At 46.7% G+C, this 27,900-nt stretch overlaps 1 long non-coding RNA gene across 1 annotated transcript in view; it reads left to right on the plus strand.

Moving 5' to 3' along the window:
* LOC115600073 overlaps window positions 1-27,900 on the plus strand; it is a 342,730-nt gene that overhangs the window by 55,311 nt on the left and 259,519 nt on the right. The window contains exon 2 of the long non-coding RNA XR_003988805.1: window positions 12,420-12,424. This is a non-coding gene — a long non-coding RNA (uncharacterized LOC115600073). The remainder of the gene's footprint in view (window positions 1-12,419; window positions 12,425-27,900) is intronic.

A 27,900-nucleotide genomic window follows, 5' to 3' on the forward strand; every position in this document is an offset into this window, starting at 1 on the left:
CCCCAGCCCCTTCTCACCCCCCCTCACGCAAGGGCATAACTCAGATAAGGCCAGCCAGCATCGCCAGTGTTTCTGTTACAGCTCCAGTTGCTGTCTCCACTCCCACAGACACTGCTCCTGCTCAAAAAGCAAGCCCTGAGGCTGCTACAGCTGCAGACGCCTCAGCCTCTCCCCCTCAGCCCACACAGTTACTTGTTGATCCTATAACTAGGAGGAAAGGAAAACAATGGAAATCAGAAATGAGCCTTAACCCTTCCAAGTCTGAATGAGATGACCAAGTAATAGAGCAAACAGAGGATACTGCCTCTCCTCGTGGAGCATACTCTAGAGCAGAGTCAGATGAGGACTCAGACTCAGAATCTGCTCAGTCCTACTCCATGAGGGACTTGCGTACTCTGAGAAAAGACTACAGCCATTTTTCAGGTGAACCACTCCTCTCTTGGTTACTTCGATGCTGGAATGAGGGGGCTGCTACCATAACATTAACTCAGAAGGAAGCCAGACAATTGGGATCCCTGTCCAAAGATGCAGGTATTGATCGGGCATTTGGGGAAAAGGCTGGAACTACCAGTCTATGGAAACGACTCTTGTCAGCTGTGAGAGAGAGATACCCCTACAAAGAGGAAATAGACTGCCCACAGATCAAAGCAGCCAGACTTGGAAAAGCTATCAGGTACCTGGAAGAACTGGCTGTACGAGACGTGATCTATAATAATGATGACATTGAAGATCCTTATCACGTACCGTGCCCTCGGCCTATGATGCAAAGGTTTGTGCATGCTGCCCCACCACCTTTCAACCACACACTATCAGTAATGCTATGGGTTCCTGCAGATGTGGATTCAACTGTGGGTGAAGTAATTAAAACTGTACGGGAGTGTGAGGATGCTGTCATAGTCCCTTGTCGGGCATGAGTCTTGGCTATCAAGAGGGCATCTGAGAGATTGCATTCACCCCTTTCTCCACAGACAGAAGAAGAACACCCCGTTGCAGCCATTAAGGGCAGGCGCCCTCCTACGAGGCAGGATCGAGACAAACAGAAATCAGTAAGAGGAACCCTATGGGCACTCCTATGTGAGTATGGAGAAGACATGAGAAAGTGGGACAAGAAACCTACTGCTGCCCTACAGGACCGAGTGTTTGAGTTGATGAGGAAGCCGAGGGCAAAAGGACGTCCTTCCGAAAAGATGGCTGCTCGAGTCTCCAGTGTGGAGTTACCCAATCAAAATATGCTGGTGACTCGAGATCCCTGTACATCAGGCATGAGCACTGGGGACACAAGTTCCAGTAATGAACATACTGACAATGCTGTATGTGCTCAAGCTTAGAGGTGCCCTGCCTCCAGCCAGGTGGAGGAGAGGGACAACCGAATCTATTGGATTGTGTGGATTCGATGGCCTGGCACATTAGAGCCACAAAAGTATAAAGCCTTGGTGGACACTGGTGCACAGTGCACCCTAATGCCATCGAATCAGAAAGGGACAGACTCCGTCACTATTTCTGGAGTGACTGGAGGATGTAAAGAACTGACTATTGTGAAGGCTGATGTGAGCCTCACCGGAGTAAAGTGGCATAAGCACCCAATGGTGACTGGTCCAGATGCTCCGTGCATCCTCGGTATAGACTACCTCAAGGGAGGTGATTTCGAGGACCCAAAAGGGTACCGCTGGTCCTTTGGTACTGCAGCTATTAAGACTGAGAATGCAGAATGGCTGCATGCTTTGTCTGGCCTTACAGATAAATCCTTTGTAGTGGGATTGCTGAGAACTACAAACCAGCGTCTGCCAACTGCTACTTCAGTAGTGCATCGTAGACAATATCACGTCAACAGAGATGCTGTGATCCCCATCCACAAGCTGATCTGGTAACTAGAGAGCCAAGGAGTGATCAGCAAGACTCACTCACCCTTCAACAGTCCTGTATGGCCAGTGAAAAAGCCTAACGGAGAGTGGAGGCTGACAGTGGACTATCGTGCCTTGAATGAGGTTACACCACCACTAAGAGCTGCTGTGCCGGACATACTAGAACTTCAGTATGAGCTGGAGTCAAAGGCAGCCAGGTGGTATGCGGCCATTGACATCGCTAATGCATTTTTTGCTATTCCTATAGCACCAGAATGCAGAGCACAGTTTGCTTTCACCTGGAGGGGTGTCCAATACACTTGGAATTGACTGCCCCAGGGGTGGAAACATAGTCCTACCATCTGCCATGGACTGATCCATGATGCCTTGGAAAGGGGTGGAGCTCCAGAGCATCTGCAGTACATCGACGACATCATTGTGTGGGATGACACAGCAAAGGAAGTCTATGAAAAAGGTAAGAAAATAACTGAAATCCTCCTAGAGGCTGGTTTTGCCATTAAAAGGAGCAAGGTCAAGGGACCTGCACAGGAGATACAGTTTTTGGGAATTAAGTGGCAAGATGGACGTTGCCACATCTCCATGGATGTGATTAACAAAATAACAGCTATGGCCCCACCAACTACCAAAAAGGAAACTCAGTCCTTCTTAGGAACTGTTGGTTTCTGGACGATGCATATTCCTTTTTATAATCAGATTGTGAAACCTCTCTACGAGGTTACCTGGAAGAAGAAAGACTTTAAATGGGGCTCAGAACAACAAGCTGCTTTTGAGGGTCTTAAGCAGGAGATTGTGCAGGCAATGGCCCTTGGACCAATTCGAACAGGGCCAGACATCAAAAATGTGCTTTACACCGGAGGTGGAGGTGATGGTCCTACATGGAGCCTCTGGCAGAAAGCTCCAGGAGAGACTCGAGGCCGACCTCTAGGATTTTGGGGTCGAAACTACAAAGGCTCTGAAGCCAACTACACAGCCACTGAGAAAGAGATACTGGCCGCTTGCGAAGGAGTTAGAGCCTCTTTAGAAGTGATTGGTACTGAAGCACAGCTCCTCCTAGTGCCACAATTACCTGTGCTGGGCTTTATGTACACAGGTAGAGAATCTTCCCATCATGCTACCGATGCTACCTGGAGTAAAGTGATTGCCTTACTCTCACAGAGAGCTAGGATAGGAAGACTCAATCGACCAGGAATTGTAGAAGCAATAACACATTGGCCAGAAGGTAAGCACTTTGGAATGCCACCAGGAAAAGTGGTGAAACGGGCTGAAGAAGCCCCACCATACGACCAACTACCAGAGAGTGAGAAACAATATGCTCTTTTCACTGATGGATCCTGTCGTCTGGTAGGAGGCCATCGAAGGTGGAAAGCTGCCGTATGGAATCCTACACGACTAGTTGCAAAAACAGATGAAGGAGATGGTGAATCAAGTCAATTTGCAGAGGTAAAAGCCATCCAATTGGCTTTGGACGTTGCTGAACAAGGAAAGTGGCCAAGACTTTATCTCTATACTGACTCATGGATGGTAGCAAATGCCTTATGGGGTTGGTTAAAGCAGTGGAAACAAAACAACTGGCAACGTAGAGACAAACCTATCTGGGCTGCTGAACTCTGGAAAGACATTGCTGCTAAGTTAGAGAAACTTGATGTAAAAGTGCGTCACGTAGATGCCCATGTACCTTTGTATCGAGCTACTGAGGAACATCAAAATAACCAACGAGCAGATGAGGCTGCTCAAGTGTTCCAAATAGATCTGGAATGGGACCATAAAGGTGAACTGTTTTTGGCCAAGTGGGCCCACAATGCTTCAGGTCATCAAGGCAGGGATGGAACATATCGATGGGCTCGTGACCGAGGGGTGGATTTATCTTTGGACTCTATTGCGCAGGTTATCCACGACTGTGACATATGTGCTGCAATTAAGCAAGCTAAAAGGTTGAAACCTCCGTGGTATGAGGGGAGATGGTCAAAATATAGGTATGGGGAGGCCTGGCAAGTCGACTACATCACACTGCCTCAAACCCGCCACGGTAAGCGCTATGTGCTTACAATGGTGGAAGCAAGTACAGGATGGCTGGAAACATATCCTGTGCCTCATGCCACAGCCCGGAACACTATTCTGGGCCTAGAGAAACAAGTCTTGTGGAGACACGTTACACCAGAAAGAATTGAGTCAGATAATGGAACTCATTTCAAAAATAGTCTTATAAAAAACTGGGCCAAGGAACATGGCATTGAGTGGATATACTACATTCCCTATCATGCACCAGCCTCAGGTAAAATTGAAAGGTACAATGGACTGTTAAAAACTACCTTAAAGGCAATGGGTGGTGGAACTTTCAAAAACTGGGACAAGCACTTGGCAAAAGCTACCTGGTTAGTTAATACTTCTCAGGACAATGCTCTCTCTCAGGGTGTATTTCTCACTCTCCAATTCCTGTTTCCGGTCTCCCATTCTGCTGAGCAGCAGCTTTCTCTCTGCTTCGTAGTCGTGGGCTCTGATTTCTTCCACTCTGTCCTGGGAAGCTGCCAGATTATTAGAGACTATTAGAGATCTACTAATCAGGAGCTGCCTGCTCCTGAAGCAGGTAACACACATTTACCCACCACAAATTAAAAAGGGAACCTTTTTTTTTCAACCTCCCAGTGTCAGGGGCACAGATTTACTCCTTGAGGCACCTGTACGTCCTCCAGCAACCAAGGCAGAACCCCAGAGCTACCACGGGCAAGAATTCTTCTTGTTTAGAAAGAATCCCTCCCTCTCAGCACTTATTTATCCAAGCTGCTAATGAAGGAACACTATGGGAAAGAAAAGGATAGAGAAAAAGATTCCTCAAAGAAGGAATTCCCCCACCCACCCTGCCACTTTGCTCTAGGGAAAGAATAACACAGAGAACACTTTCAGAAGCCCCTCTGCTCCTGGCCAGGATTTCAGAATCCCACAACTTGGAACAGAGCTCTGGGATCACCAAGTCCAAACATCAACCCAGAAAAAAACAAAAATATTCCAAAGGCCCCACAGCAATTGGGAAAAAGGCAGCAGTTTATGAGCAGCTTACCAGGGGTGAGCCTTGCAGAAGGGTTTCAGTTCTACTGTTTTGCTGCACAACTGTGGCTGGCAGTCTGGCATTTTTAGCTTCAAGGCTTAAACAGAAACACAGGTTTTATAACAGGGAACCACCAGAGCACCAATTCTTAAAGAACAGCAGGGAAAGGACAAACAGAAGCATCTTCACCACCCCAGACAGCAGCAGCAGACACCTTGATCCTCTGTGCCACTCTCTTACCACTGCATCCCTTTCTCCAGGTGTTGCACTGCAATAGTACTCCCAGAAGATGCCAACAGGAGGTCTTCCAGTCTCTGGAAACAATCTCTTTTTTCTCTTTCCTTATATCCAGATCACTCTTCAAGTCACAAATTGAATGCTCATGCTGAAGATGTTCTTCCAACTCCTGCAGCTGTAAAAGAACAGCAAGATTCCACAGCACTAAGCTGAGTTTTTATGCTGAAGAGCTCAGGGAAGGCCTCTGTCTGCACATACCCACTCCTCAAAGAGCTGTCAGTACATTCCAAACCTTCCCTCTTCCTAGGAAATGAACACAAAACATGCTACTTTACCAAATCTTCTCCACTCTAAGCACTAACACTCACCCTCTCACTCCTTTCAGACACTCTCTGGATCCCTTCGTTTGCTCCCCCCCCTTGAAAATAGGAATTAAAAAGTCCATTCTTCTCCTGAAGGGACGTCACAGCCCCCTTGTATATCTATAGATATATCTATATTCATGAAGGGTAAGTTCCAGAAGCAATCAGAATTGGCAGCATGCTGATGGATGGAGTTAAACCCAGTGGTGGTCCCAGGGTGGTCCCCAGGGCTCTTCAACATCTTTATCAGTGATCTGGATGAGGGGATTGGGTGCAAATGACAGCAAAGTGGGTGGGAGGCTTGATCTGATGAGGACAGGAAAGCTCTGCTAGAGGGACCTGGGCTATAGGAGATTCAACAAGGGCCAGGAAAAATATTTTCCCCAAAAGGGTTGTCAGGCACTGGAACCAGGGGCTGAGTCACAATCTCTACAGAGACTTCAAAGATGTGGGGATGTGGTGCTGAGGGGCAGGACTGGGCTTAGCAGGGCTGAGGGAACACTTGGACTTCATTTGAAAGATCTTTTCTAACCAAAAGAGTTCTATGATTCTCTGTTACAAGTGGGGGAAGCATGGCGAGCAGAAAGAAGCCCAAATGTAGCATTATTGCAGACATTCTTTCTATATAAATGCAGACATAGTTTCTATGTAAACACAGTCCATTATTTCTACTGTCCTTCAGAAACCAGATAAAACTTTCTGGGCCAAACCACATGGAATAAGTGGCAAGCACCTCAGTCTCTTTTGCAGGGCACTTGACCACATATAAACCTTGGACCGTGTCAGAGACAAAGATACCAAGTGTCCTGGTTTGGGCCAGGATAAAGGGGATTTCTTGTCTTGTACTTTTGCTTTCAGCTCAGTCTCTTGGAAGTCATTGCACTTGCTGAAATTAGCAGCAAGTTTCTCAGACAGTGTCTGCTTCTGGGACTGTTAATACCTGATTTTTATAGTTACAGCAGAACCAAGGCCACTGCTAAGCTCTGAGGAACAGAAAACTCCAGAGGATGCCTGCCTTAATCCCACTGCAAAGAAAACCTTTTTCAAACACTTCTTAACATGGCCAAACCCCCACATGTTTTGCAGAGGCAGAGAAAGCATCAGAAAGGTGACCAAAATTCAAGGCTTTTTCTCTTAAAAAGAAAAAGCCACGTTTCATCCAACAGATCAGCACGTTACTGAAAAATCTCCCTTTTCACTTGAATATGCATTTTGCAGGGGAAAAGGTGCTTTTGACTGCATTGTTTGTCTGCACAGCACAACAGGAAGAACAATGGCAAAAAAACTGAAGGAAAACAGCTGGAAACAAAGCAGCAAAAGAAAAAATATCCAACATCATGACAAGGATTTTACACCATAAGAAGACTGGATCCAGCTTCACTTCAGACTGACTCTTCCTCTCCAGGACTCTCCCTTCATTATCCATTTACTGTTTTTTTCACCATAGTTTTTAGGAAAAGGAAAGATTCTGAATTAAGGGCCACAAATACACCACTCCTGTTACTCCAAGGTGAATGATCTCTCACTCAGCCTGTGGAAAATGGGACTTCACCTTTTCCTGGTGGCCGAGGAACATTTGTAGATAACACCACTGAAGGCACTACAGAGACTGGCATAAATTATCAGTATCAAGATGCTTGGGGGAAGCAAACACTGAACTCCTATACAAGGAACCTCCACCACTTGGAGATCAACACCTTTTATATTATAAAACATCATTTAATAACCATAGAGAAAGAATTGCATCACTGTTTCCCAGCTCCTTTCACTCACCAGTGATGTCTCTTGAAGCTGCCTTGGGCATTTTCGAGTCACCATTACAAACATGGTGCTTCACAATCCAGGCAGCTGGAGCTTTTTTCTCTTCACTTTTGCCTCCCTTCTCCTGCTTTACTTCCTCTACAGGTGACTCTTCCTAAAAGAGATCAAGAAAAAGAAGATATAAACGGGGAAGAAGGAAGCATCTTCTTTGCCTTTCACCGACTACTTGAAAAAGGCTTTTTTTATTGAAAAGAAAAATGGAAAATTTGTTGAGCTTTGATTTACAAGGCCTTCAGCTTTTCCATGGAAATCTGGAGGAGCAGAAAGGAATTCCTCCTGTCCTCAGTCTCAGCCCTGCTCCTGCACATTCCCTGAGAAGCCCTTCGCCGCTTCAGCCCAGCTTCATTTCAGTCATAGTAAAATTCAGCTACAGTAAAATTCACCTCTCAAAGTTTCAGAATTTTTACTTGCAAGGAACTCTCAGCATCACCAGACTCACTGCATAAATCAGCCTCTGCAGTATCCCTAAATTTCAAGCATCACAGCAGAAAAATGCATCATCACAAGCTCTTCTCCCTTGTGAATGGAAGAGGAGAACAAGAAGAAGGACACGGCTTGGTCAAAACACATTTTCACCTCCTGCTGCTTTACCCCCTTACAACAGTATACCTTAGGGCAGACCATATTACCTAAGTCTTAAAGGGGTAAAAAACCCCCTTTTTTTTGAGACCCCACAAAAAGAGGACCAGCTAGGAAAAAACAAACAAACAAAACAAAACCAAAAAACCACAACAAAAACCACTGTAGCTGCTTCAGTCTGCTTACTGATTACAGATGACACAATCATTTGATGGAAGCCCCATCAAGGTACACAGAGGAACAGAAAACGTCCCCTGAATTCTTTGAGACCACATCTTTAACACTCTACTTCTAGAGTCCATCGCAGGGAATTTAAAGCAGATGCTCAGAAGCCCATTAGACATGGAGAGACATAAAAATGGACTAAAACCCCTCCCATACAGAAACGGCTGGCACTGACCAGAAGAAAACACTTGAAATGTTGAAAAGAAAACAGGCCCAGGGAAGGGATTCTGCCCCTGTGCTCAGCTCTGGTGAGGCCACACCTCGAGTCCTGTGTCCAGTTCTGGGCCCCTCAGCTCAGGAAGGAGATTGAGGTGCTGGAGCAGGTCCAGAGAAGAGCAAGGAGGCTGTGAAGGGATACAGCAGAATTCCTGTGAGGAAGGGCTGAGGGAGCTGGGGGTGTTGAGGCTGGAGAAGAGGAGGCTCAGGGGAGTCCTCATCACTCTCTACAACTCCCTGAAAAGAGGTTGGAGCCAGGGGGGGGGGAGTGTCTTCTTCCAGGTAACTACCATTAAGACAACAGGGGATGAACTCAAGCTCTGCCAGGGGAGGTTTAGGTTGGATATTAGGAAAAAATTCCTTACAGGGAGGGTGACCAGACATTGAAATGGGCTATCCAGGGAGGTGGTGGATTCTCCATCCCTGGAGGTTTTTAAAACAAAGGCTGGTTGTGGCACTCAGTGCCATGGTCAGGTAACCACAGTGGTCATGGATCAAGGGTTGGACTTGATGATCTCTGAGATCTTTTCCAACTCTGATGATTCTGTGACTCTGTGAAATACACCCTTGCAAGAGTGCACAGCTCTTTTTAGGGAGAAGTTGCTATTTTGCAGCAGAGAAGAACATCAAGAGATCTACCAGAAGGATTTAACAAGCCACAAATCAGCAACAGTCTTGTACAATGAAGATGAAGATCAAAATCTGAAATTTCCATGCAGCCTGTAGTTCAACTACCTTCCACCCTGTAAACCAATGATGTTGATGACCCTTGATTTCAACCTCAATTAATAAAGTAATTTAGCAAAAGGGACAATCTGTGAGAAACAAAACATCCTAAAAAAGGTAGAGCTGGAACAAGAGCAAGTGGAACTGGCTGGGCACAGCTTAAGTTAAGCCAGTTGTGTCTGCAAGGAAAAAAAGGAGCACTGCTCTTGGCCCATATTGCTGCCTTTCCTAAATGGGCAGGAACTGCTTCATCTCCATCTTAGGAAACTTCTTCAGTCCAGTGACATCTGCAAGCAAACCCCTGATCAAAGCCAGGCCAAGAGCACTATTTCAAAACTGGATTGTAATGACTGCATGTCCTGGTTTGGGCCAGGATAAAGGTGATTTTCTGTTTTGTACTTTTACTTGCACTTGCTGAAATTAACAGCAAATTTCTCAGACAGTGTGTGCTTCTAGGATTGATAACACTTGATGTTTATAGTTACTGCTAGAGACTGGTGTGCAGAGCCAAGGACACTGCTCAGCTCTGAGGAAAACATTTTACCGTCAGGGGGAGGATAAAGAGGTCCCACCTGAGCCCTCCTTTAGGGAGGAACAGACAAGATAGATACCAGAATTGACCAAACAGAGTATTCCATCCCATATACGTCACACTCAGTATAAATTTGAGGCATCACGAGGGCCGAGCCAGATCTTTTCCTGATTTCCTGCTTCCCTTCCTTCACCCGGCATCCTGGAAGGATCCCGTCCGTTCATCTGCCTGTGGTCCTGATCCGTGCCAGCCCATATCTGTGTGTTCCTGCCTCCGGTTCCCGACTGCTGCCGACTCCAGGAGTCCAGCCTGGACTTTCCCAGGGCTGCCCTACAGCCTCGGTGGTGACGTGAGAGTTATTGGGGGAAAGGAGGGAGGAATGTGGTTTCCATTTTCCTGTATATTTGTATATATTTAGTAATTTTACCTATTTAACATTACTGTTTCATTAAAGTTGTGTAGTTTAGTTTCCAACCCATAAGTCTCTCTCCCTTATTCTCTCTCCTTTCTCTATCAAGGAGAGAGAGATTAATAGAGAGCGTCTGTTATTCGGTTTAATCGCCGGGCCAGTGTTAAACCGTGACAGATTTATTGGCGCCCAACGTGGGGCCCGAGCTAATTGGCTCGAGTCCAGTTTAAATTTTGACTAAATTGCTTGAACAGTTTGAATTCCAACTACAGTGAAAGAATGGCTTTCCTGAGCTGGAATCAGACCTTGTTCTTTGGAAATTTCACAGGGTTGGAGATTAAACCAATCGTGCCGTACCTTTGGTATTTAGGGTATGTGATGTGTATTTTTGCAGCTGGAATTGCTGTTACTTTGTGGTTTGTCTTTCGTAAGAGCTGCTTAAGAACCATCATTGCAATATTGTCCTCAATACTGGTGTATATCATGGTGCATGGTGCAGTAGTGTTTCATACAGAGATAAAAAACTTGGTTGGTAATTACACTCCCAGTTTTAACTTGGGAAATTATACCATTCCATCTTATTTTGGGCTGACTCCACCAGATTTTGGTGGCAATAGCATTTCATTTCTCAATCTTCTGGTGGGTGTTGTTAATTTCTCTCATATATTGGTGAGGAGTAACACAAAAACCACAGTAATGAGATTGAGTATGCCTTTTCGGAGGCCGAGAGTTTCTGTTCGGAGAGTGAGAGCTGCTCCTCGTACAGAGAGCACCCCCACTCCTGCCTCCACAGCCGCTTCTCGCCCCCCCTCACACAAGGGCACAACTCAGATAAGGCCGGCCAGCATCGCCAGTGTTTCTGCTACAGCTCCAGTTGCTGTGTCTACTCCCACAGACACTGCTGCTGCTCAGAAAGCAAACCCTGCTGCTGCCACTGCTGCAGATGCCTCAGCCTCTCCCCCTCAGCCCACACAGTTACTTGTTAACCCTGTAACTAGGAGAAAAGGAAAACAATGGAAATCAGAAACGAGCCGTAACCCTTCCAAGTCTGAATGAGATGACCAGGTGATAGAGGAAATAGAGGATACTGCCTCTCCTCGTAGAGCAGCTAGAGCAGAGTCAGATGAGGACTCAGACTCAGAATCTGCTCAGCCCTATTCCATGAGAGACTTGCGTACTCTGAGAAAAGAATACAGCCATTTTTCAGGTGAACCACTTCTCTCTTGGTTACTCCGATGCTGGAATGAGGGGGCTGCTAACATAACATTAACTCAGAAGGAAGCCAGGCAGTTGGGATCCCTGGCCAAAGATGCAGGCATTGATCGGGCATTTGGGGAAAAGGCTGGAACTACCAGCCTGTGGAAACGACTCTTGTCAGCTGTAAGGGAGAGATATGCCTATAAAGAGGAAATAGACTGCCCACAGATCAAAGCAGCCACACTTGGAAAAGCTATCAGGTATCTGGAAGAATTGGCTGTGCGAGACGTGATCTATAATAATGATGACATTGAAGATCCCTATCACGTACCATGCCCTAAACCTATGATGCAAAGGTTTGTGCATGCTGCACCACCACCTTTTAACCATACACTATCAGTAATGCTATGGGTTCCTGCAGAGGTAGATGCAACTGTGGGTGATGTGATTAAAACTGTACGAGAGTGTGAAGATGCTGTCATAGCCCCTTGTCGGGCCTGGGTCTCAGCTATCAAGAGAGCATATGAGGAATGGTATTCACCCCTTTCTCCTCAGACAGACGGAGGACACCGCATTGCAGCCATTAAGAGGAGACGCCCTCCTATGAGACAGAATCGAGAGAAACAGAAATCAGCAAGAGGGACCCTATGGGCACTCCTGTGTGAGTATGGAGAGGAAATGAAAAAGTGGGACAAGAAACCTACTGCTGCCCTACAGGACCGAGTGTTTGAGTTGATGAGTAAGCCAAAGGCAAAAGGAGGTCCTTCTAAAAAGATGGCTGCTCAAGTCTCCAGTGTAGAGTTACCCAATCCAAAAATGCTGGTGACTCAAGATCCCTGCACATCAGGTGTGAGTACTGGGGATGCAAGCTCCAGTAATGTACATACTGACAATGCTGTATGTGCTCAAGCTTAGAGGTGCCCTGCCTCTAGCCAGGTGGAGGAGAGGGACAACCGAATCTATTGGATTGTGTGGATTCGATGGCCTGGCACATTAGAGCCACAAAAGTATAAAGCCTTGGTGGACACTGGTGCACAGTGCACCCTAATGCCATCGAATCAGAAAGGCACAGACTCCGTCACTATTTCTGGAGTGACGGGGTGTCCTGGTTTGGGCCAGGATAAAGGTGGTTTTCTGTTTCTGTACTTTTGCTTTTAGCTAAGTCCCTTGTAAGTAGTTGCACTTGCTAAATTAACAGTAAGTTTCTCAGGCAGTGTGTGTTCCTAGGATTGATAACACTTGATGTTTATAGTTACTGCTAGAGACTGGTATGCAGAGCCAAGGACACTGCTCAGCTCTGAGGGAAAATATTTTACCGTCAGGGGGAGGATAAAGAGGTCCCACCTGAACCCTCCTTTAGGGAGGAACAGACAAGATAGATGCCAGAACTGACCAAACAGAGTATTCCATCCCATATACGTCACACTCAGTATAAATTTGAGGCATCACGAGGGCCGAGCCAGATCTTTTCCTGATTTCCTGCTTCCCTTCCTTCACCCGGCATCCTGGAAGGATCCCGTCCGTTCATCTGCCTGTGGTCCTGATCCGTGCCAGCCCATATCTGTGTGTTCCTGCCTCCGGTTCCCGACTGCTGCCGACTCCAGGAGTCCAGCCTGGACTTTCCCAGGGCTGCCCTACAGCCTTGGTGGTGACGTGAGAGTTATTGGGGGAGAGGGGGGAGGAATGTGGTTTCTATTTTCCTGTATATTTGTATATATTTAGTAATTTTTCCTATTTATCACTACTTTTTCATTAAAGTTGTGTAGTTTAGTTTCCAACCCATAAGTCTCTCTCCCTTATTTTCTCTCCTTTCCCTATCAAGGAGAGAGAGAGATTAATAGAGAGCGTCTGTTATTCGGTTTAATCGCCGGGCCAGTGTTAAACCGTGACACGGGGGGATCTAAAGAACTGACTATTGTGAAGGCTGATGTGAGCCTCACTGGAATAAAGTGGCATAAACACACAATAGTGACTGGTCCAGATGCTCCGTGCATCCTTGGCATAGACTACCTCAAGGGAGGTGATTTCGAGGACCCAAAAGGGTACCGCTGGTCCTTTGGTACTGCAGCTATTAAGACTGAGAATGCAGAATGGCTGCATACTTTGTTTGGCCTTTCAGATAAATCCTTTGTAGTGGGGTTGCTGAGGACTACAAACCAGCGTCTGCCAACTGCTACTTCAGTAGTGCACCGTAGACAATATCGTGTCAACAGAGATGCTGTGGTCCCCATTCACAAGCTGATCCGGCAACTAGAGAGCCAAGGAGTGATCAGCAAGACTCATTCACCCTTCAACAGTCCTGTATGGCCAGTGAAAAAGCCAAATGGAGAGTGGAGGCTGACAGTGGACTATTGTGCCCTGAATGAGGTTACACCACCACTAAGCGCTGCTGTGCCGGACATACTAGAACTTCAGTATGAGCTGGAGTCAAAGGCAGCCAGGTGGTATGCTACTATTGACATTGCTAATGCATTTTTTGCTATTCCTATAGCACCAGAATGCAGAGCACAATTTGCCTTCACCTGGAGAGGTGTCCAGTACACCTGGAATCGACTGCCCCAGGGGTGGAAACACAGTCCTACCATCTGCCATGGACTGATCCATGACACCTTGGAAAAGGGGGGAGCTCCAGAACATCTACAGTACATCGATGACATCATTGTGTGGGGTGACACAGCAAAGGAAGTCTACGAGAAAGGTAAGAAGATAATTGAAATCCTCCTAGAGGCTGGTTTTGCTATTAAAAGGAGCAAGGTAAAGGGACCTGCACAAGAGATACAGTTTCTGGGAGTTAAGTGGCAAGATGGACGTCGCCACATCCCAATGGACATGATTAACAAAATAACAGCTATGGCCCCACCAACTACCAAAAAGGAAACTCAGTCCTTTTTAGGAACTGTTGGTTTCTGGAGAATGCATATTCCTTTTTATAATCAGATTGTGAAACCTCTCTATGAGGTTACTCGGAAGAAGAAAGACTTTAAATGGGGCTCAGAACAACAAGCTGCTTTTGAGAATATTAAACAGGAGATTATGCAGGCAATGGCCCTTGGACAAATTCGAACAGGGCCAGACATCAAAAATATTCTTTACATCGGAGATGGAGGTGATGGTCCTTCATGGAGCCTCTGGCAAAAAGCTCCAGGAGAGACTCGAGGCCGACCTCTAGGATTTGGGGGTCGAAACTACAAAGGCTTCGAAGCCAACTACACAGCCACTGAGAAAGAGATACTGGCCGCATATGAAGGAGTTAGAGCTGCTTCGGAAGTGATTGGTACTGAAGCACAGCTCCTCCTAGTGCCACGATTACCTGTACTGGGTTTTATGTACACAGGTAGAGAATCTTCCCATCATGCTACCGATGCTACCTGGAGTAAATGGATTGCTTTACTCTCACCGAGAGCTAGGATAGGAAGACTCAATCGTCCAGGAATTGTAGAAGCAATAACACATTGGCCAGAAGGCAAACACTTTGGAATGCCACCAGGAAAAGTGGTAAAACAGGCTGAAGAAGCCCCACCATACGACCAACTACCAGAGAGTGAGAAACAATATGCTCTTTTCACTGATGGATCCTGTCGTCTGGTAGGAGGCCATCGAAGGTGGAAAGCTGCCGTATGGAATCCTACACGACTAGTTGCAAAAACAGATGAAGGAGATGGTGAATCAAGTCAATTTGCAGAGGTAAAAGCCATCCAATTGGCTTTGGACGTTGCTGAACAAGGAAAGTGGCCAAGACTTTATCTCTATACTGACTCATGGATGGTAGCAAATGCCTTATGGGGTTGGTTAAAGCAGTGGAAGCAAAACAACTGGCAACGTAGAGATAAACCTATCTGGGCTGCTGAACTCTGGAAAAACATTGCTACTAGGTTAGAGAAACTTGATGTAAAAGTGCGTCACGTAGATGCCCACGTACCTTCATATCGAGCTACCGAGGAACATCGAAACAACCAACGAGCAGATGAGGCTGCTCAAGTGTTCCAAATAGATCTTGACTGGGAACATAAAGGTGAACTGTTTTTGGCCAAATGGGCCCACAACGCTTCAGGTCATCAAGGCAGGGATGGAACGTATCGATGGGCTCGTGACCGAGGGGTGGATTTATCTTTGGACTCTATTGCGCAGGTTATCCATGACTGTGACATATGTGCTGCAATTAAGCAAGCTAAAAGGTTGAAACCTCTGTGGTATGAAGGGAGATGGTCAAAATATAGGTATGGGGAGGCCTGGCAAGTCGACTACATCACATTGCCTCAAACTCGCCAGGGTAAGCGCTATGTGCTTACAATGGTGGAGGCAAGTACAGGATGGCTGGAAACATATCCTGTGCCTCATGCCACAGCCCGGAACACTATCCTGGGCCTAGAGAAACAAGTCTTGTGGAGACATGGTACACCAGAGATAGTTGAGTCAGATAATGGAACTCATTTCAAAAATAGTCTCATAAATAACTGGGCCAAAGAACATGGTATTGAGTGGATATACCATATCCCCTATCATGCACCAGCCTCAGGTAAAATTGAAAGGTACAATGGTCTGTTAAAAACTACCTTAAAAGCAATGGGTGGTGGAACTTTCAAAAACTGGGACAAGCACTTGGCAAAAGCTACCTGGTTAGTTAATACCAGGGGTTCCATCAATCGAGCTGGTCCTGCTCAGTCAGATCTTCTACACACAGTAGATGGGGACAAAGTGCCTGTGGTGCATGAGAAGAATCTGCTAGGGAAAACAGTTTGGGTTTATCCTGCCTCGGGCAAAGGCAAACCCATTTGTGGGGTTGCTTTAGCTCAAGGGCCTGGACACACTTCGTGGGTGATGATGAAAGATGGAGAAGTACAATGTGTACCACAAGGGAATCTAACACTAGGTGAGAATTCCTAATTTCTGCTTGTCTAGCTTAATCAGTAATGCATGAACTCTTTGGGAGTCATGAACTTGTATCCCACCATAACTACTGTTATGTGAACTGTTGCATAAACTAACAGTGTTCTATGAGTGTTTTTCAGGATGATTTTGTGGTGATGAAGCCAGAACTAGGTTCATCGGCTGGCATCCAGTAACTTCCTTGAAATTACCATCTGCAACCTGCAACTTGTGGACCATGGACATGAACTGTGAAGACTGGTCCTTCTTTTGAGAATCTGCTACAATAGATGAACATCTGCAATTGTAGACTGAATTACTTAGTGAATTTTAGCACTGAGAGATAGTAGTAATTTGTGTATAGATATGTTTAGGGATAATAGATAGTAATGATTGGAGCATGACGCAAATGGTATGGAATAAGGGGTGGAATATCCTGGTTTGGGCCAGGATAAAGGTGATTTTCTGTTTTGTACTTTTACTTGCACTTGCTGAAAATAACAGCAAGTTTCTCAGACAGTGTGTGCTTCTAGGATTGATAACACTTGATGTTTATAGTTACTGCTAGAGACTGGTATGCAGAGCCAAGGACACTGCTCAGCTCTGAGGAAAACATTTTACCGTCCAGGAGGATACAGAGGTCCTGCCTGAGCCCTCCTTTAGGGAGGAACAGACAAGATAGATACCAGAATTGACCAAACAGAGTATTCCATCCCATATACGTCACACTCAGTATAAATTTGAGGCATCACGAGGGCCGAGCCAGATCTTTTCCTGATTTCCTGCTTCCCTTCCTTCACCCGGCATCCTGGAAGGATCCCGTCCGTTCATCTGCCTGTGGTCCTGATCCGTGCCAGCCCATATCTGTGTGTTCCTGCCTCCGGTTCCCGACTGCTGCCGACTCCAGGAGTCCAGCCTGGACTTTCCCAGGGCTGCCCTACAGCCTCGGTGGTGACGTGAGAGTTATTGGGGGAAAGGAGGGAGGAATGTGGTTTCCATTTTCCTGTATATTTGTATATATTTAGTAATTTTACCTATTTAACATTACTGTTTCATTAAAGTTGTGTAGTTTAGTTTCCAACCCATAAGTCTCTCTCCCTTATTCTCTCTCCTTTCTCTATCAAGGAGAGAGAGATTAATAGAGAGCGTCTGTTATTCGGTTTAATCGCCGGGCCAGTGTTAAACCGTGACACTGCACCTGAATCAGCTGGACCTTGAATGGAATCCAAAGCTAAATACACCACGTGTAAATATCTATTTATGTAACAGAGTTACTCTCATCAGGTATTTTATTGAAAAATTACAATTAAAATAAGGGTTTTTTTTGATGTCTATTAACTAAAAACTGAAGCAGGCTTTGTCTCTGGCAACACTGAAATGATGGCACTGCTGAAAGCAAAGGCAGAGCTCTGGCTTTGCATCCCCCCTTGCCTTTGGTGCCACCTCAGAAAGGCCACGCTGCAGGAAGCAGCTGGTTTATCACAGCTCAGTGTTGGTGTCACATCCAGACAGGGCTTTAGACAGGGAAAAGGACACAAGTGATCTAAAGAAAAAACTACCAAAAATGGTGGGGAAACAGCACTTAAACACATGACAAAATCCAAATTGAATTAATGAACTATTTTCATACTTGCAGCCTTTAGATGCCTTCAATAATTCCTTCCCTTCCTTCATCTGTAAGAAATGATGTTACTTCAGTTTGTTCAGGTCTCCATTCCAAGCTGTCTACATCTGAACAATTTACATTTTTTTATACAACCCCAAACTTGGATTCTAGCACATACTTCAGTTCACTATTCCATTTTGGCTGCTTTATTGCTTGTTTTTCTTACCTTGTAGTTCCTGTCACTTTCCTAATTCCATCAATCCCCATGGCCATGAGATCCTTCCTTACCCTCTCCTTCTCCACAAAGGAATCTCCTCATCATCACCTTCCTTTTGTAGATCAACACTTCATAATCCAGTCCCAGCTCCATACATGGGGTAGAAAAATGTCAAGCACTGTTTTCCAGAGATTCCTCTTGGTGACCTTGAAGCAAGGGGTGCTCTCTGTCCACAGCCCATGCTGGATGCCTCTGTACTCACGGGAGCCCTACAAAGATACACAAACAAGTATGAGCAAAGTAGAATGCATTCTCTCAGCATCCTCATTATGCTGGACATGCTCATTATTTTAAAAATTATGACTGGAACAAATTTCAGAAAGATTTTTATGGCGTAGACTGTTATACTTGTGAGATTGCAACAGTTGTGCAGAGTAATCATGGCGATCAGTGTTCACTCCAATTGAGTAAGAACTGTTCTGAACAGAACAGTACAAACTCTCTCCTGGGTCTAGCCCATCATTCCAAAGTACTGCTGGTTAACCGGCAGTCTCCCTTCTAAAAGTTCAGGCTGGAGTTTAACTCATCTACCCCAGCAGTGTCGTCTCCTTTGGGTCTGGTGTAAGAAGTGGGAGTTGGACCCCTCCATCCCTGGGTCCTCTCCTCTTCTGGGTAAACACACACTCATTTTTTCAAAAGTAAACTCTCCAGGACAGTAACCAGGGACAGGTCTAGAAGAAGAGAACATTGTTTAAAACCACAAATATATCAGGCAGATCCATGGAGAAATGACACAAGCAATGGCTTGCATTCCCTCCCATGCTGAAACCACTCATGTCTACCTGGCAATACTGACAGCAGTCACAAGCTTGTAAAAGCTGCCTTCAAACTGAGCTAAGAAACTGAATTTCATTTTCTTCACAGATTTGTGGGAATCTGTGCACTACTCTGCCTTACTGACAGCACTCCCTTTCTTTAATACATCTCCTGCAGTTTCTGATGCTGTCACAGTGTTGTCCCCAAAGTGGGTCCATTACTTGGTGTGCCATAAGCACACACAGGGTCCAGATCTTTGACTTAATCCCCATTTCTGCATGGAAAGGGGAGCAGGGCGCTATTCCACAAAGCAAGCTGCATTTCCTGAATCACAAGTGAGACTTTTAGACCTAAAATTGTGAGAAAGAACTGGCCACCTCTAGGATGCTGTGGAGTCCACAGCTATGCTGCACACTCCTCAGGATGAGCTGGGGAGGCACCCATCACACCCACATGGGGGATGAGCTGGGCTTCAGCAGGATTGGTTGGTGTCCCCCCTTGCAGCCTCCACCCCGGGATGAGTTGGGCTCTCTTGAAATACTTTGGGAGTCCACACTCCAGGGTAATTTAGGTCACCTGGAATGATTTGTGGCTCACCCATCATGTCCCCTGGCCCCCAGGATGGTTTGTGGGTTGCCAACTGCAGCCCAACACCACCAGAATACTTTTGATGTCCCCAACCAGAGCCCCCAACCCCCGGGATCAGTTGGGGTTTCCAGGGCTGGGGTTGAGCCTCCTCCACTGCAGCCCCCAAACCCCAGGATGAGTTTGGTTCCCCCAGGAAGGGGGAGACCAAATCACAGCTCCTCCACCCTCCAGATGAGTTGGGGGCTCCCCAATTCCATCCCCCCACCGCTAGGATAAGTTGGGGTCCTCCCTCAAATCCATGACCCCCTCCCCCTAGCTTAGTCTGCTCACCCCCAGTTTGGGCAGTATTGGGATAACCACCCCCCTCTCATCACCCCCCAGTACAAGCAGTGGAGCCCAGGATTGGGGAAGGGGGATGCAATGATCTTAGAGAGCTTCTGAAACTGTGACAGTTCTGTGATTTTTGTGATCACTGAGATGGTTCCAGTTATGATGGAGATCTCATTTCCAGTAGAAACTCCTCTTGCACTGGGAGCAGCTTTAGGATTTTTACCAGTATGAAGGCACTGATGGGGCCTCAAGGGTGGGGCATTGATGGGTCACCCTTCCAGGTGATGATGGTCAAGCCCCAGGTTCATGCAGCCATTCTCTGCACACAAGTCCCCTGGGGCTGGATATCTGACACACGTTTAATAAAAGAACACAGCCCCAGAGATTTGGGCTGTTCATTTTCAGATTGGGGAAGGGGGGTGTGTGTGTCTTGTTGAGGAAGATCTGCTTTCCCATTTCATTTTTGCACCTCAGCAAAAACATTGCATGGTTTACTCTCAAGAAATCAAAGGGTAAGTGATGCAGAAGGCTCCAACCACACATTTCCACTGACTCCCTAGAAGTATGCAAGACCACACCATCAGTCACACTGCCCTACCTGCTGTAGAGGTGGAAGCCCAGAGTGCTGGGGCCTGGCCCAGCTGCTCATCACTGCTCTTCTTGGGCTCTGCCCAGCTCCCTCTCCCCAGCTCTTCATCCCTCCCTCTCTGTCGTTTGCCCATCAAAATTTGGGCTTTCACTATCTGTATCCCTCTCAACACTTCTCAATTCCTCCCTGCCTTTTCTCAGAGCCATTGCTGTTTCTCTCTCTCTCTCTCCACATCTTTCTCTCCCTCTCCTCTCCTGGCCTTATTGTTCCTCTCTCTCCTACAGCCTATCCCCTTTCCTGCCTCTCCCTCCCCTCTCCCTTCCTCTCCCCTTGCCCTTTTCCCTCTCTCCTGCTCCCTCTCCCACCCCTCTGTCACTCCCCTCTCCTGGGGCCTTTTCTGTCTCTCTCAGACCCCTGGCCTGCTCTCTGTCCATCCCTCCTCTCTCCTCCTTCCCGCCATTCTCCTCTCTCTCTCTCTCTCTCCCTCCCTCATTGCCCCCTTCCCCTCCATCTCTTTTCCGCTCTTCACCACTCTTTTTCCTGCCTTCTCTTCTGCCCAGATCCCCTTCCTCCTGCTCCCCCTCACAGCTGGGCCGTGGCAGCCCCGGGGTCGGGCAAGCTCAGGCAGCAGGAGAGAAGGAGCGCCTCGGGGCATGATGGGAGCTGTAGTCCCAGGGCATGCAGGGGGCTGCCCGGCGGCCATCTTGGTTCCCGGGCCATGCTGACAGCTGCCATTTCCCCACACTCCCCATCCCGCAGCTGGGGAAAAACTCCAGGATGGCGGCGGGGATGAGCCAGCAGCTCCTAAAAGCCCTCAAACTGAAGGAGGAAGCATGCAGAGGTGGGAAGCAAGGGCAGGTACCCTGGGAGGAGTAGAGAGGTGGTCGCAGCAGCTGGTGAGCAGGGCAGGAGAGCCACATCCATTCCAGGTAGAATTGAATCTAAAGCAGGGCCTGGGACAACCAAGGAGCCCCCACTGGGGGAGAAGAAGAGGTTTGTGATCATCTAAAGAACCTGCAGGTGCACAAGTTTATGGGACCTCACGGGGTCCACGCACGGGTCCTGAGGAGCTGGCAGACGCAGTTGCTGAAACTCTGTCCGTCCTATTTGAGAGGTGATGGTGGTCCGGTGAGGTTCCCACGGAGTGGAAAAAAGGTACCTGTCATAGATGAGTGGAGGAACTAAAGAAGTTTGAGTTGGAGAAGTAAAGGAGGGTCATAGGAAGTCAGGCAGCCCAGCAGCCCATCCCCCTTTCCTCCTGCTCCTTGCTGGGCTGCTGTTCCCCTCTGCTCCTTTCCCACCAGCTGCCACCTGATCCTCAGAATCCACATCCATCGGGTGCTGGGAAGAGCCATGGAGCTCCCTCTTGCGTCGGCCCTGCCACAGGGAGCCCTCAGGCACCCATTGCTTCCAGCATGGAGATGGGGTTTTGTGTCAGCTCAGGGATCTGTTCCCAGGGGGGAGGAGATCTGCCCTGGCTGAGCCTTCCTGCAGTCCCTGGCTCTGAGGAGGAGTGGAGTGTCACGGGAAGAAGCAGGGTTGCTGCCTGTCATTGTGGAGCAGGAGTTTTAGAGGTCAGTATACCTGTGTTGGTTGGTGGTTGGAGGTGGAGTGTGCTGGAATATTTTTCCCTCTTCTGTCCCTATTTTCACGAGGAAAAGGCAGCCAGTAGCTTTCCCACGCACGCCTGAGATGTTTCAGGTGTCCCAACATCCTGTAGTTCTTAGAAGAAAATCTGCAGTAGGATAATGTGCTCACTTTGTTTCCCCAGCGCCTGTTACAAGGCACCAAAATTCTCACTTTTCTTACTGGAAGACAGTGTTTAATATTAAACCTTGTTTATTCTAAATCTGGTATCCCCACGCAGTCCTATATGTTGGTAATTTGGGGGTCGAGTATCTGTCAGCTGCCTGTTCAGTGCATTTCTGTGTCTGACTCAGCTGTGAAAATCACCACCAACAAAAAAAAGCCATTCAGTGAATTTACTCTTGATGTATTTCCAGCTCCTATCAACCAGTGAAATAAAATGTCTCCGTGACCCATTTGGTAATTGTTTTGCTTTTTTATTGAATGTCGAAATTGTCACTGATGCCTGTCCCTCATTTCTATCATTTCTGACTTAAAATGTTGTCTAACAGCTTTTCAGTTGCCTCAGCCCCTCCACTATTGCTTCTTCATGCCCTCCACTCTGCAAGCTTAAATGATCTGTATCTAATGACACAGCCTTGGATCCTCTCTGTACCTTCAGCACAGGCTGGGAGGGGTCCTGGTGGGCACAGAGTTGATCATGAGCCAGTAATGTGTCCTAGGTTAAAAGAAGGAATCTGGTCTCCTAGGCTGAGAGATACAGGGCTTTCCAGTATAAAATTCCACCCCAAAATTCCATCTCTTACTTCCTTTGACAAATTCTAAAGCTTGCAAAATTTTTCCTTGTGCCTATCAAAAACGCCGCAGCCCCACCACCGGCTCGCACCTTCAATAATGTGAAGCCGGCCCTTTATACTTTTCATAAAGCCCTTCCCCCTCAATCTCCCATCAGTTTATCATTGGTTCCCATCCCGCGGGCTCTCCCAGCACTGGTTCTCGCTTTGCGGTCTTCGCTCTGTTGCCGATGGGAACGGTTTCACGTTTCGCGGGCTTCGCTCTGCTGCTGAGGGGAATGGTTTCATGTTACGTCCCTGTTTCGCGGGCCCCTGCAGGCGGCCCCTCCTCCTTTTTTTCTCGCTTTTCTTCCTTAAAGTAGACTTACAAATACACCCCAAAACAACATGATAAAACAAGCTATCTGAACAAACTGACCAAACAAACATTATTAAGCTGAAAGATACACTCAACAAAACAATAAACTACAGTTTTAAACCCCTATTTTTCACAGTGACTGTCTTTAACTTTTGTCTTTTTCCTTCCCCATCCTGCTTCCAAGGAAGCATATGCCAGAGGAAAGAAGGAAAAGCATTTCTGTTTATCCAAAGAGCCCTTCTCCTCTGATGATGATGATCCCATACCTATTCTTGTGTCCTATTTGCAAAGCCCTCCTGACTGATGCAGCTTTTATTCCCTGCTGTGGGAACAGTTATTGTGAAGAATGAAAGTGTTCCTTGCATGTTTCTTAGTTCAAAACAATCACATCTGATGTTCTGAGAGCAGAAACAGAAGATAACAAAGTTGCTTTGTTTCCAGTTCTCTTTATTCTGAAGGATGCTTTTTACAGAAAGCGGAAAACAAGAAGGAAGCTCTTTTCCCTTTTTATGTGTCTGGTTAAATCCCCTTTACACACAGAAGGAGGAGTATGAGCAGAGTGTGTAATTGTGCAGGTGCTGACAGTCTTAGATACCAAACTATCTTGTCCACAGCCCTTTCTCTCATATAAGACTACTCAGGTGACTTACTGCTGACTAGAAAAAAACAAAACAAAACCACCACTATTTGAATATTTAAATAGTTAAATATTTAATCCTTCAGAACTCAGGATGTTTTCCTGATCACTGTTTTCTTCCCTAAGCTTGAGGCTGGTGACTTCAACTCTACTGGGCAGTGGGAAGAAGACAGATGAAACATCAAGGCACAGCCTAATCCCACCTTCAAATGCTACAGCAGTGAAATACCAAAACCGTGTGGTTATTTGGTACATACTAGACATTTTTTTTACACTACTGACCATTTTTATCCTCATGGTCTCCACCCAAGATCTTACTCACCCTTTTACCATATATGTATTTTTATGATTGATTAAAACTCAAAAATTTCCCCTTTTTCTTTAAAAACCATTTTGATGATTCTAATTCCACACAGGTATTAGAACAGCATTACTGGAGTCTGAGGAACATACCTGCCAAGCCTGCCAGCAGAGGTTTCTCCTGATGCTCCAGTTGCCAACAAGTGCTTACCCCAGGTAACATGATGACTTTTACATAAACTGTTGTGAGAAAAGTCTATCTGTAAAAAGCTGAAAGGGAAGAGTTTACATCTCCTTACACAAGGCTACATTGAATAAGGCCAAAACAAATGATGGGAAAAGTCAATGCTGTTGATTTATGACAATTCTGAGTTTTTTCAGTTTAGTCATCTCAAATGGCCAAGCTGCTTTCTCTCAGCTGGAGGGAATGGTGTTGTAGTTTTATCTATTTTTTGCATTGTCAAGTTAGTCCTTCTTTTTGGTTTAGAATTGTTGTAGGTAAATTGTAAGGGAGCATTGTGCCTGTAAAAGCTTAAAAGATAAAACAAAACTCAGAATCTTTGTATTTTGTTTGCACCTGAGGTCGCAGCTACACTGGAGTGTCTGACATATCCAGAATGCCATCGTGTTGTTTCAACATGCTTTTTCATTGTGGTTGGTAAACATGAAAAAGTAAACCAAGACAAATTTCATTCTAAAATGTTCCCTAAACCATGCAGGAATTCTCAAATGTTTTTTCTGAGGTGTTCACATTTTGCATTTGCATGCAGTATATATTTCTTCACATTTGCCATGTTTTATTTCTTGGGGTTACGTTGTAAGAAAGGAGAATTGGACTAAAGGTCAAACTTATTTTAACAGGAAGAAGAAGATGTCGAAACTCTATGAGTTACAGACAGGTGTAGTCAGGAATTCAGGGACTACAAAAACTTCAAAAGGAGCATAGGTGTTTGTTTTCCAGGTGACTGCTTTGCATGTCCACAATGGAGAAGCAGATGACCAGGGGGCTGGAGCACCTCTGCTACCAAGATGGGCTGAGAGAGTTGGGGCTGTTCAGCCTGGAGAAGAGAAGGCTCTGGGGGGTTCTCTCCTTAGAGAACCTTCCAGTCCATGAAGGGGCTACAGGAAAGCTGGGGAGGGGCTTTTCACCAGAGAGAGTAGTGACAGGACAAGGGGTAATGGTTTTAAACTGAAAGGGGATAGATTTAGGTTAGATATTAGGAAAACATTCTTCCTCATGAGAGTGGCAGGATACTGGAATAGGTTGCCTAGAGAAGTTGCTGATGCCCTTCCCAGGAAGTGTTCAAGGCCAGGTTGGATGAGGCTTTGTGACACCTGGTCTAGTGGGAGATGCAGGGGCTTGGATCTTGATGATCTTGAAGGTCCCTTCCAACCCAAGCCATTCAGTGATTCTCTCCCTCCTTAGGAGCTGCATCCTGACTTCTCTGCAATACCTGAAAAAGCTTGGGTTTTGTTATGGGCAGCTCAGCAGACAGCAGTGAGACTCAGTGCCTGAGGCAAGTTGCTGCTTTTAAATTCTCTCCTGGCTGATGCCCAGCAGTGGGGTGTGGTTGGTGGCTAATTACAGCCATTAGTGGCTCATTTCAAAAGCTGGGCTGCCTGTGGAAGGTCAGGCTGGTGCTGGGGCCTGCAGAGGATGTGTTTGCAGCAGGGAACTTGAAGGTGATTTTCTGTGTAGCTGGGTGTGACACATGTGGCATGGTGACAGTTAACATTTGTGTTGAGATTTTCCCCAGAGTTAGGGAAAAGATAGTTGTCCTGCCAGTAATTCCTGGTAGGCCAGGAGAATTCTAGATGTCCATTTCTCATTGCCCTGAGGGCAGTGAGGTCTAATGGTGGAATGAAGGCAATACAGTGTTCTGAGAGCAACTGACCTCTCTGCAAAGCATGCTCAGGACTGAGCTGTGCTTGTGTCTCAGAACTCACCTTTTATTGGCCTCCTGGTCCTGCTCATGCGCAGTGGGGGCCCACCCTAATTGGACACAGGTGGGCTTGACACAAGCTCATGCTCACTCCCTGGCAATTAGTGGCACCTGGTTGCCTCGTTACACTACATCCCCTTGGAGCAGATTGCTTGCAAAGCAAGATGTGCCCTGTAAGCTGGGAGGGGGAACTCCAGAGCTTTCCAGTGCTGGGAGCTGCTGGGTGGGCGCCAGTGCTCCTGGAGGTGCTGGGCTGCTGCTTGGCCCTGCTCTCCCTGCAGGGTTCTCTTGCAGCTGCTGAGGCCTACCCAGGTCTCTCCTGCCCTGTGGGTGATGTGTGCGGGGTTGCAGCAGCAGCAGCCAGCAAGAGCAGCAGGGTCTGGGCAGGGTCCCCCGGGCTGGGTGGTGCCACAGCTTTGGTTCTTTCATTGTCTGTCAGTGTTAAGCTCCCATGTTTGATTCTCAGGACACCTCTCCATCTGGCGTGTGCCAATGGCCACACAGAGGTTGCCAGATTCCTTGTAAAGCACAGCAGCCAGTTGGATGCTGCTGACAGTTTTGGGACAACAACCCTGAAGAAGGTGAGTGGGAGAAGTTCTGCTCTTGGAAGAGGGGCTTCTTGACTGTGCATGAAAGGAGAGGTGTCTGGCAGGACTCTGTAGGCAGAGCTGTGCGGAAACACACCTGTTGGGTTTGGAGTGGAACAGGCACCTGTCAGATCATCTTTGCAGGTGCTCTTCTTTCCCAGTGGTCAGAAGCTGGGCGAGCTGTGATGGAGTGAAATGGGATTTTGGAAGTCTTTCATTTTTGTGTGTGTGTGTGTGTGTGTTATTCCCAGGCAGTACAGCTCAGAGAACAAGACTGTGTGACTTTTCTGCTAGAGCAGGGTGCTAACCCAAATCTTGCACACATCGATGGCAACACTGCCCTCCAATTCGCCATTCTGGCTCATAGTAAAAAACTCATGGGGCTGTTACTCAGGCATGGTGCCAAACTGGATGCCAAGAATAAGGGAAATGTTTATATTTCTTCAAGAAGTCCTTTCAGAAAGTTGCATCGATATTTCTTTTACAGATTTTTTTTAATTTTTTTTAATGTGATTATTAACATGATGCATTTCTCTGACTTTTCAGAAGGGCAGTACCTCACTAACTCTTGCTATCACTGAAGAACACGAGGAGATATTAGAAGATCTCCTGAAAGCAGGAGCTGATGTGCATGCTTGAGATGAGCATGAAAGGTAAGGGGTTTATCCAGGAGAAGGAGGGGGTGCAAGAAGAAGGAGGGGGTCTAGGAAGAGGAGGGGATCCAGGAGGAAGAGGGGATCCAGAAGGAGGAGGGGTCCAGGAAAGCAAAGACTTTGGTTTGCTCCTTGAGTGTTTATCCAAATGTGTTCATTGTAAAGTAAAGGGGAAAATACCTCTTCTGAGACCAAGCAGGGATGAAAATAATGACTGTGTCTGTGTCAGATGATCCATGGCATTGCATGTTTTGAATCTTTCAGAACCCCACTAATGATTGCTGCTTCTGTTGGGGAGATGTATTTGGTCAAAGTTCTCCTTTCTCACGTAGCCAATTTTTCCCATGAAGACAAAGATGGGAGGATAGCTGTGGATTGAAGCTGAAAAAGGCCAAGCAAAACTGTTTATAGACAGAGTTTGAGTCTTTAAACTGAAAAGGTATTTATTTTCGGATCCGGGGAACCCCCCCAGCTTGCGCTGGACAAAGAGTTCCAAGGGTTAAGGGAAAGGGTTAGGATATTTATACAGTAAAAGGGTAGGTTACATCATCCTTACATACATATTCATAACAGGTGGAGTCTGGGCAGAGTTGTCTTTTTGGGGATGTGTTCGGGGGTCTTTGGGGGTCTTCAGATGAAGTAACGAAGTCTTCCTCAGGGTTGAACTTTTTACCTTTCTTGCTCTTGATGACTTCATCCCCTTGTTATAGAGGATAATTGGACCCTTGCAATAAAACTTCCCCTTATCTGCTAGTTCTGGCAGCCTCATCCTGCCTTTCGTGCCGGTGTTTGCACTCCCCCAGTGCCCAGCTGTCTCAGT

The sequence above is a fragment of the Calypte anna genome, chromosome W (genome assembly GCF_003957555.1).
Source record: "Calypte anna isolate BGI_N300 chromosome W, bCalAnn1_v1.p, whole genome shotgun sequence".
Classification (NCBI taxonomy): domain Eukaryota; kingdom Metazoa; phylum Chordata; class Aves; order Apodiformes; family Trochilidae; genus Calypte; species Calypte anna.